At 37.9% G+C, this 8,653-nt stretch overlaps 1 pseudogene; it reads right to left on the bottom strand.

Annotated features, from left to right (window-relative positions):
* Positions 1 to 261: 261 nt before the first annotated feature.
* On the bottom strand, positions 262 to 6,471 carry LOC116541722 (annotated as a pseudogene).
* Positions 6,472 to 8,653: the final 2,182 nt, after the last annotated feature.

The following is an 8,653-nucleotide window of genomic DNA, read 5'->3' as shown; positions in this document are numbered from 1 at the left end:
CTACACATCAAACACTTTTTTTCAAATGGCATCCTGCTTCTCAGTGCAAGGCAGTTTGGAAGCCAGACAGAATGGGATGATGTGTGAGAAGGAAGGTACCAAAAATGTTCAACTGGTTACGGTGAAAGTAGTGAGATTGTTCAAGATTAGGTAGAGGACTGAAGGTCCAAGAGTAATGTGTCTATTTCTAAAGGAGATAGTTGGCATGGGAACAGAGAAACAGAGAATTGCCTTTTTTGTGTGGGTTTTTTTTTTTTTTGGTTAATTTTTTAAAGTGTCATTCATGGTGAAAATATATTCAGTAAAAGAGGTCCAGATCTTGTCATCTGTCTGGTTATGCGTTACAGTACAGGTGCCAGTGGAGTTGCATGCTGCCATGTGGAAGCCAGCATGAGCTAATTTGTCAAAGGCTTGTTCCAGAAAGGTGAATTTAGGTAGCAGTGAGAAGTATATCACTTAGGAGGATGGTCATGGTCTCAGCTTTCACTCAGAGTACTTCCAAACACTTCTTTGGCCAATGAGATCTTACCACACACCATAATTCGGGTCACATGGCGGAATTTTGCATGTTTTGCTCTCCCGACGTAGAGTATAGGAGCTTCAAAAGCCAATAGTGATGAAGCTTGTCTTCATGAGGTCAAAACCACTGCCCACTGTCAGAGCTAGGGAGTTATCAAGGCCATTAACATGGATGGTATTACTTGATGAGATATTACACATAGTGTCAAAGTTGACGGAAAGTTCTTCAAGGTCACTTTGACATAGGACATTGCCAACTGACTTTAGCTTGTTCGTTTTAAGAGGCAACATCTTAACCAGCTCTGGCAACTTGAAGTATTCCGCTTCTCTCTGGAGCCTACCATGCTCTGAAAAGTGGTCAGGAAGCACTACTTTTTGGTGTCTCATGTAGTCTAACGTATAGCTAAAGAGGAAACTATCCTGGTCTACAAATAATTTCCCTTTGTTGTCCTGGATCAGGGAACAAGGATTCTTTTCATTGAACATTTCCCAGAGTAGTGAAACCATTTCGCTGACCAAAGTAGGAGAGCGAGTAATGTACACCTGACAACCTACATTGAGTTCAATAATCTCAGAAATAACTGAAATCCTAACTTGGTTTGTATACTTGATTTCTCTGGCATGGACATAATGATCTGCAAGAGCAAAACAGATTAGTTTTAAATAACGATTTACAGTATGGGGATTCTTTTCATAAGGATTTATTTTCTGCACACATACACACTACACATGAAGAATGCCAAGCAATCTAGCTTAGCTATATACCTCATCTCTACAAATAATAATTTAAGCAACAAGGTAGGTGTGGTGGTTCATTCCTGGTCCCAGCTACTGTCAGGGAGCTGCCATGGGAGAATGGCTTGAGCCAGGGCAGTCAAGGCTCCAGTGAATTGTGTTCACACCACTGCACTCCAGCCTAGGTGACAGAGCAATACTCTGTCTCAAAGGAAGGGAAGGGAAGGGAAGAAGGGAAGGGGAAGGGAGGGGAGGGGAGTGGAGGGGAGGGGAAGGGAGGGGAGGGAACAGGGGAAAGGAGAAAGGAACCCAAGCAAAAGCATAACCTTTTATAATACTAATTAACTATTTTTAACTTGAGATAACTATCTCAAGTATTTGCCAATAATTATAAACTATTTCTGTAACTGGAGAATGGTCACATAGAAAAATAACACATGGTTTGCCTTTTCAATGCTCTTTTTGAATGTGTGTCAGAGGATCACACTCCTCAGCTTATGGCATGTTATCACAATTCATGCAACCCCCCGCCCCCATGATGTTCACTCAGTTGTTCTAGTTTATCATCATGTTCTATTCCCATTCTTATCTTTTTTCTCACCGTAAGCAACCATTACAAGTTTAGCATATTTTTTGTTTGTTTATATTCTTGCAAAATGGATTTTGTCATTTTAAATATACGTGTATGTTACCTTACTGTGCATTTTATTACTCAGTCTTTTTTCACTCTCAGCATTATATTACTCAGATACTTCCATGTTACTATATCTAATCAACTGCTTCTAACTGTGCATCCACCACATTTTACCATCCACTCTTCCAATGATTAACACCCCAATTGCTTCCAGCTACCTGCTTTACTGTAACTTTGTACATGCTCTCTATGATCATCCTATCCTGGACTCTCTCTCCTAACCTTTGGTTCCATATAGGCAGCTACTTGCTGAATGCCTGGCAGCACCTTGACTTGAGCATGTTCAAAACCACTCTCACGTATGTGAAAGTGTTTTGTAAAATGTTATTATTAATTATTTCTGTCTTTATTTTTCTCAAAACAGGTTATAGTTTCTAACCTTTTTCTTCTGTCAGTGGTACCACAATTTTCTGTTATCCAACCTTGAAATTGAGAAATCTCTGAATCATCTTACTGACTTATTCATCTTTCTCATCCATATTCCTTACTAACCTAACTCAAAGCTATCTATAAACTAGTCCTAGTCTCTTTTTAATGATAAGAATACCTAACACTACATAGGGTTTACTATGTTCCAGATACTGTTCTTAGTCCATGAGGTGGGTACTATTTTTAGCCACAACTGGTAAATAACTGATTAAAATGAAAACTTGCCCAACATAAAACTACCAAGTGACTAAGCTTGTGTTAAAACTCAAGCGGTAAGATCCAATGTCCATGTTCATAACCACTACACATACCACTCCCTTTTGATTGTATATGCTAAGAACTCTTTACATGTAGAAAAAAAGTATTTGTCACTGTTGACTGCCCATGGGGTGTGTGTGTGTGTGTGTGTGTGTGTGTGTGTGTGTGTGTGTGTTGCTTTTATTCATATCATTTTCCCTTTTAGAAAGCCTTATTCCACCACCTCAACATCCATCTGCACTTTAAGGACCAATTCAAGTCCCAACTCAGGCTAGCCTTCTCATGTTTCTGTACTAAACTTGAAAATCTCAGTTCTTTTTCTTTACTTATATTGTTTCCTACTCTTTTACATGATATAATAACAGAAGTTAGAGAAATAATAACAATGGCTAACATTTATGAGGCACTTACTATATGCCAATTTCCTTCTGATCCTATTTCATGTGATCACTAAATATTAATGACAAACCAATGAGGTAAATACTATTGCAACCCACATTTCTCAAAAGTATGTAAGATACTCAATCCATTATAACTATTTACATGGACTACTGCCTTCAGTGTCTACTCATTAATCTGCCCTTCATACTACAACTAGGATGATCTTTCCAAAATGCAAAACTGATTCTATCCTTTCTTGCATAAACATTGTCAAAGATTGCTCAAAAGGTACAGAATAATGTTCAAACATTAAATACAGTACAGTATATAAAATGTTTTATAATGTGATCTTTGCCTTGCTCTTGGGATTTAATTCCAACATTTTTTTTCTTTCATACCCCAAAGTAACCTTAAATTTTGGCAACCTTAGACCTAGATCAAGTTAATGAAACTCACCTACTTATTCATGTCCACTGCTTTAAACTTACAATTCTCTGACTGAAATTTCCTCTTTTACTCTACTCATACCCCCAATTTCCTTGTTACTTTGTGTGAAATAATGTAACATAGTTGCTTTGGGCAGTTCTGAGTTTAAATCCTGGGTCTGAGATTTACTACCTAGTGCAAACTACTTACCCTCTCTGTGCCTCAATTTTCTTATCAGAAAATGGATATACTACAATTTCCTGATTCATATGATGAGGAAGAAATTATAAATAATGCATATAAAGTACTTAACATCGTGTATTTAATGAATGGTTGGTTATATGTCCACCCTTAAGCTTGTGGTAAAAGGAGTGAACTGCTAGCCACTGAGTTGATTACGGTACCAGAAGTATCATAGTAATCCATTAAAATTCTCCTGAAATAAAACATCCTCTCTAACTAACCCTTCCACCTCTACATATTCGCTATTATTGCTGTAGTTTAGACATACCTGTATTGGAGCACTAATCACAGCATACTGGAATTATTTATTTATATATCTGTCTGTGCCTATTAACTCTTAAGATACGTAGCAGTTTTGATTTAAATGTCTCTGGATCCCCAGCAGTGTGAGCCTGACTATAAGTAATTACTGAATGATGAGAAAATTCTCAACAAACAAATGTAATATCAATCTAATTACTTTCACAATTTCATAATATGAGTAGAAATCCATTTATAGAAATCCATTTTGAATACCTGTGTGTATAAGATTAAGAAATGCATATGCAGTAGATTTTGCAGATTTCTGAACTCAAGAAAAGTTATTTATTTTTTTCAAAAGCAATAATAAAAGTCCAAGACAGTTGTTCCTCAAACAGGTCATTTTACAACACAATTAAGTAGCTGAAAATTAGCTTTGTAAAACTGATAACTTCTGATTTTTGGTTTCTCTTTCTTATTGTTCTTGTTACTTTAGAGATATTTTTGCCCAGAAAAACAGATGGTCTAAAATCTTATGAGTCAGAATCACATTCAACTTGAGGAGTCAAGCTGAGTATTCTATTTCCCTTCTCACATTAACAATGAAATTTTTACCTAAATCCTAAGAACAGGATTTTTATTTCTGGAGAAAGAAGTCAGAAGACAAAAAGATAGAACCAGAACTGCACTAGACCCTCAACTGCCACCTCTTCATGGAACAACCACAAACATATTTTAAACACAATAGAAATTTTACCCTGACAGCTGTTTGCAGCAATATTGACAATTAAGAATCTCAAAAAGAGACTTTTTTTAAAAAAAGAAATGAAAATGGAGGAAGTTCCTCCAATAATGAAAGATGTCCAATTACATGGTCCTTGGTATATTATCATCACATAAAATCAGGGAGGATATACTCCCCAAACAGGAAGATTTTTTAAAATTTGTTTTCATGTATTTGCAATGTAAAAATATCTTGTTTATAAAAATCTCTTCATATTTCTCCATTCTCCTTTTTTCCATCCCAATGTTTCCTATTTAACTGGCTTTGCTCATGACAAAGAATAATACAGTTCATTCAACCTAACAATTTCTCAGTGTTTTAAATGCTTCTTTGGGAAATAGCCCTTTAGGGAATCCTGAAATGTTGTCTCATTTATTTTCTTCTGCCCGTATACCAGAGGCTGATAAAGCTTGTGGTTAGCTGCCCTTAGTAAATCAAAGAAATAAGTCTCTTCAAGGACAAAGTAAAGGAGACAATGTGCAATGTAAATACTTTAAGTCAGATGAAAAAAAATCATTGAACTCAGCTGTACACTGTAAACCCAGAAGTGCTGAGCTTTACATTTCAACATTTCAGTGGCACTGAGAAAAGTAGCTAGTGTGTGTTTCTCACTTTCTGCATTCAAATAATACTGCTCCTAATTAAAGTATTTATAACCAAGATCCAGTGTTTTTAAAAGCAAAATAGAAACAAAAAACCAAGTCAGAAATATCAAAACACACCATATTGTAACCTTTTTATAATGACCCCTGATTTATTTCTGAAAATATGAAGGAAATGTTTTCTAAAGAAATCAGTTTATAAATGACCCACTCCTAGTTTTATTAAACCTAAAAGCTTTGTAACTAAAGCACTCCTCCCTTCTCTTTCCCTTCCCCCTTTCCTCTCTCCTTCCTTCTCTCCCTTTCTCCTTATCCTTCTAACCTACTCTCTTCCCCACTCCTGCACGTTCCACCCACCCCTCATCTTTCTCTTCTCTTTGCCCAGTCTGTCTTAAACATGCACTCACTTATAAGAATGAATCCACCAATTTAAATTTGAAATGTGGTTCCCACCTTTTATGTTGCTCAGATTCAGAGAAATTCAAGAATACAAAGTAGGTAATAGCTGAACTGGAAGTGTAAGCAAAAGAAGGAAACAACTTTAACTGAGAATTGAAAAATTGTTTTTCTTCTACTTGCAAAACAAAATCCTCAGCAGTATTTCCAGCCTCTTCAAATTAGCTTGTATCTACAGCTTTTTATCTGTTTTTAAAACAAAATGCTAGTACCCAGATGCTTTAAAAACAATATATTTTTAAAAATTAACCAAATAATGAAACACAATTCTGAGTTTTCAGAATTCCCCTTTCAGGAAGAATCTTGCCTGCTTCTGTATCTCTGGCCTGCTTTCTAATGAGCAGGCTTTACTTGCAGTCCTTTCCTAATACAGAGAAAGGACACACAGGGACATGCGCATTGCCAGCTCAAATGCAGAAGCAGTGAATTAGAAAAGAAAGACAAGAGGGATCAGTGGAATAGTTACCTTGAATCTCCAGCCACTGGGATACTGCCATGCACAGTCTCAGTCCCTCTCTGCCTTGCTGCCCTGCTGACTCAGCTCTGCTTATGAAATGCCTTACTGCCTTCTTCCTCTCCTTTGCTGTGTGCTTTGGAGCTTCATCTGAGTTTATCTTTTTAATACAAGGAAGTATGTAGACCCTCCTCCTCTGCTATGACATACTTGGCTCCCTTCCCTGCCAGCCTCCTACACGCAAATGCATGTTCTCTATTCTGCAGTTTGAGGAGGGAGAGAGAGAGAGAGAGAGAGAGAGAGACGGAGAGAGAGAGAGGGAGAGGATGGTGGCAGTAACGTTAAATAAAAGAGGAGTAAAATATTGACATGAGAGAATTTTTGCTGATCATTTTATTGGTTCCAAAAAAAAAAAAAAAAACCCAAATAAAGATTTAGCAGATTCAAATTACCTTAATGTATTATTATTCTTTTTCACTAAATTGGTGGTTGAATCATAAACTTAGATACATTAGGGCTGTTTACTTTTGTAAATAAAAAATAAAAATTTGGGACCGCAATTCACTGTGCTGAAGAGGAAAAAATTAAGCTGAAAGCTGAATCGTGCAAAAAACTGCCTTTCGCAACATAGAGTGAGAGAACATTTTTGCAATCTACCCATCTGTCAAAGGTCCAATATCCAGAATTTACAAGGAATGTAAATGAATTTACAAAACAATAAAAATAAACACATCAAATTGTGAGCAAAAGATATGAACAGACACTTCTCAAAAGAAGACATTTATGTGGACAACAAACATATGAAGAAAGCTCAACGTCACTGGTCATTAGAAAAATGCAAATCAAAACCACAATGAGCTATCATCTCATGCCAGTTAGAATGGTGATCATTAAAAAGTCAAGAAACAATAGATGCTGGAAAGGCTGTGGAGAAATATAAACACTTTTACATTGTTGGTGGGAATGTAATCTAGTTCAACCATTGTGAAAGACAGTATGGTGGTTCCTCAAGGATCTAGAACCAGAAATATCATTTGACCCAGCAATCCAACTACTGGATATATACCCAAAGGAATATACATCATTCTACTACAAAGACACATGCGCATGTATGTTTATTGCAGCACTATTCACAATAGCAAAGACGCCAAATGCACATGAATGATAGATTGGACAAAGAAAATGTGGTACATATACACCATGGAATACTATACAGCCATAAAAAGGAATCAGATCAAGTCCTTTGCAGGGACATGGGTAAAGCTGAAAGCCATTCTCCTCAGCAAACCAACAAAGGCACGGAAAACCAAATACCGCATGTTGCCACTCATAAGTGGGAATTCAACAATGAGAATACATGGATACAGAGAGGGGAACAACACACACCAGGGCCTGCTGGAGGGTGAGGGTGAGGGAAGGGAATTTAGAGGACAGGTCAGTAGGTGCTGCAAGCCACCATGGCACACATAAACCTATGTAACAAACCTGCATGTTCTATACATCTACCACCCTATGTTTTTAAAGAAGAAAATAATAACCTACCTTTTCTTTTTTTCCTAAGCAGATAGATACAGAGAAAAGTTTAAAAAATCTTTGATAGTGGCAGGAGGTAGACAGGCACAGGTTCTCAGTGAAATCCCACCTTCAAGCCAAAAACAGCCTGAAGGCTGAAAGACCAGACTGCTAGTTCCCGATGAAACGTGTGACCCGGAGTGAGAATTTCTGTTCTTATTTGCATGCCCTTTCTGATTTTTTTTTATTGGTTTATTCTGAATAATGCTTTTAAACCAATTGAATGTTGCCTTTCCCAATACTACCTACGGCCTGTCCCTCCCTCATCCAATGCCTATAAAAAGTCCAGACTCAGCCAAACAGGTGATAAGACTTGACTTTAGATGAGAGACCACTTTCCCATCTCCTTTCCACGGAGAGCTGTTTTGCTGCTCAATAAAATTCTTTGCCCTCATCACCCTTCAGTCGTCAGCATGACCTCATTCTTAGACACAGGATAAGAATTTGGAACCCATTGAATGTGGGTACTCAAAAGGCTGTAACACTGTGGTCCTCTGCTGTCTGCCAGTGGACAGCAGCTGCCCCACACTACAGGAAGCAATGGCAGGGCCAAGCCAGTCATGGAGTCATGAGCCAGAGAGGGGCAAAGGGGTTACTGAGCTGCTAACATGCTGCCATCCATCAAACTGTGGATGGCTGGACTAAAAGAGCTAATTAGCATGTTGTAACACAACTTCGGGGGCCTCAGGGTTGTGGCCTCCCCTACCTGTGCACCACTGTGTTTCCCTCAGGGTGACATGCCTGGTCCAGCCACAAGCCCTGCACAGAGCCCATCCCTGTGCTGGCGTTTGGAATAACCGACTTGAGCCTGTACTCACTTACTCATACACCCTCTCCTGTCAGGGTCTGAGCATGCAGTC

Source organism: Sapajus apella, unplaced genomic scaffold, assembly GCF_009761245.1.
Source record: "Sapajus apella isolate SASKATOON/1434 unplaced genomic scaffold, GSC_monkey_1.0 scaffold154, whole genome shotgun sequence".
Taxonomy (NCBI): Eukaryota; Metazoa; Chordata; class Mammalia; order Primates; family Cebidae; genus Sapajus; species Sapajus apella.
The sequence above is the reverse complement of the archived record's forward strand: the minus strand, read 5'-3'. Positions and strand labels throughout refer to the sequence as shown.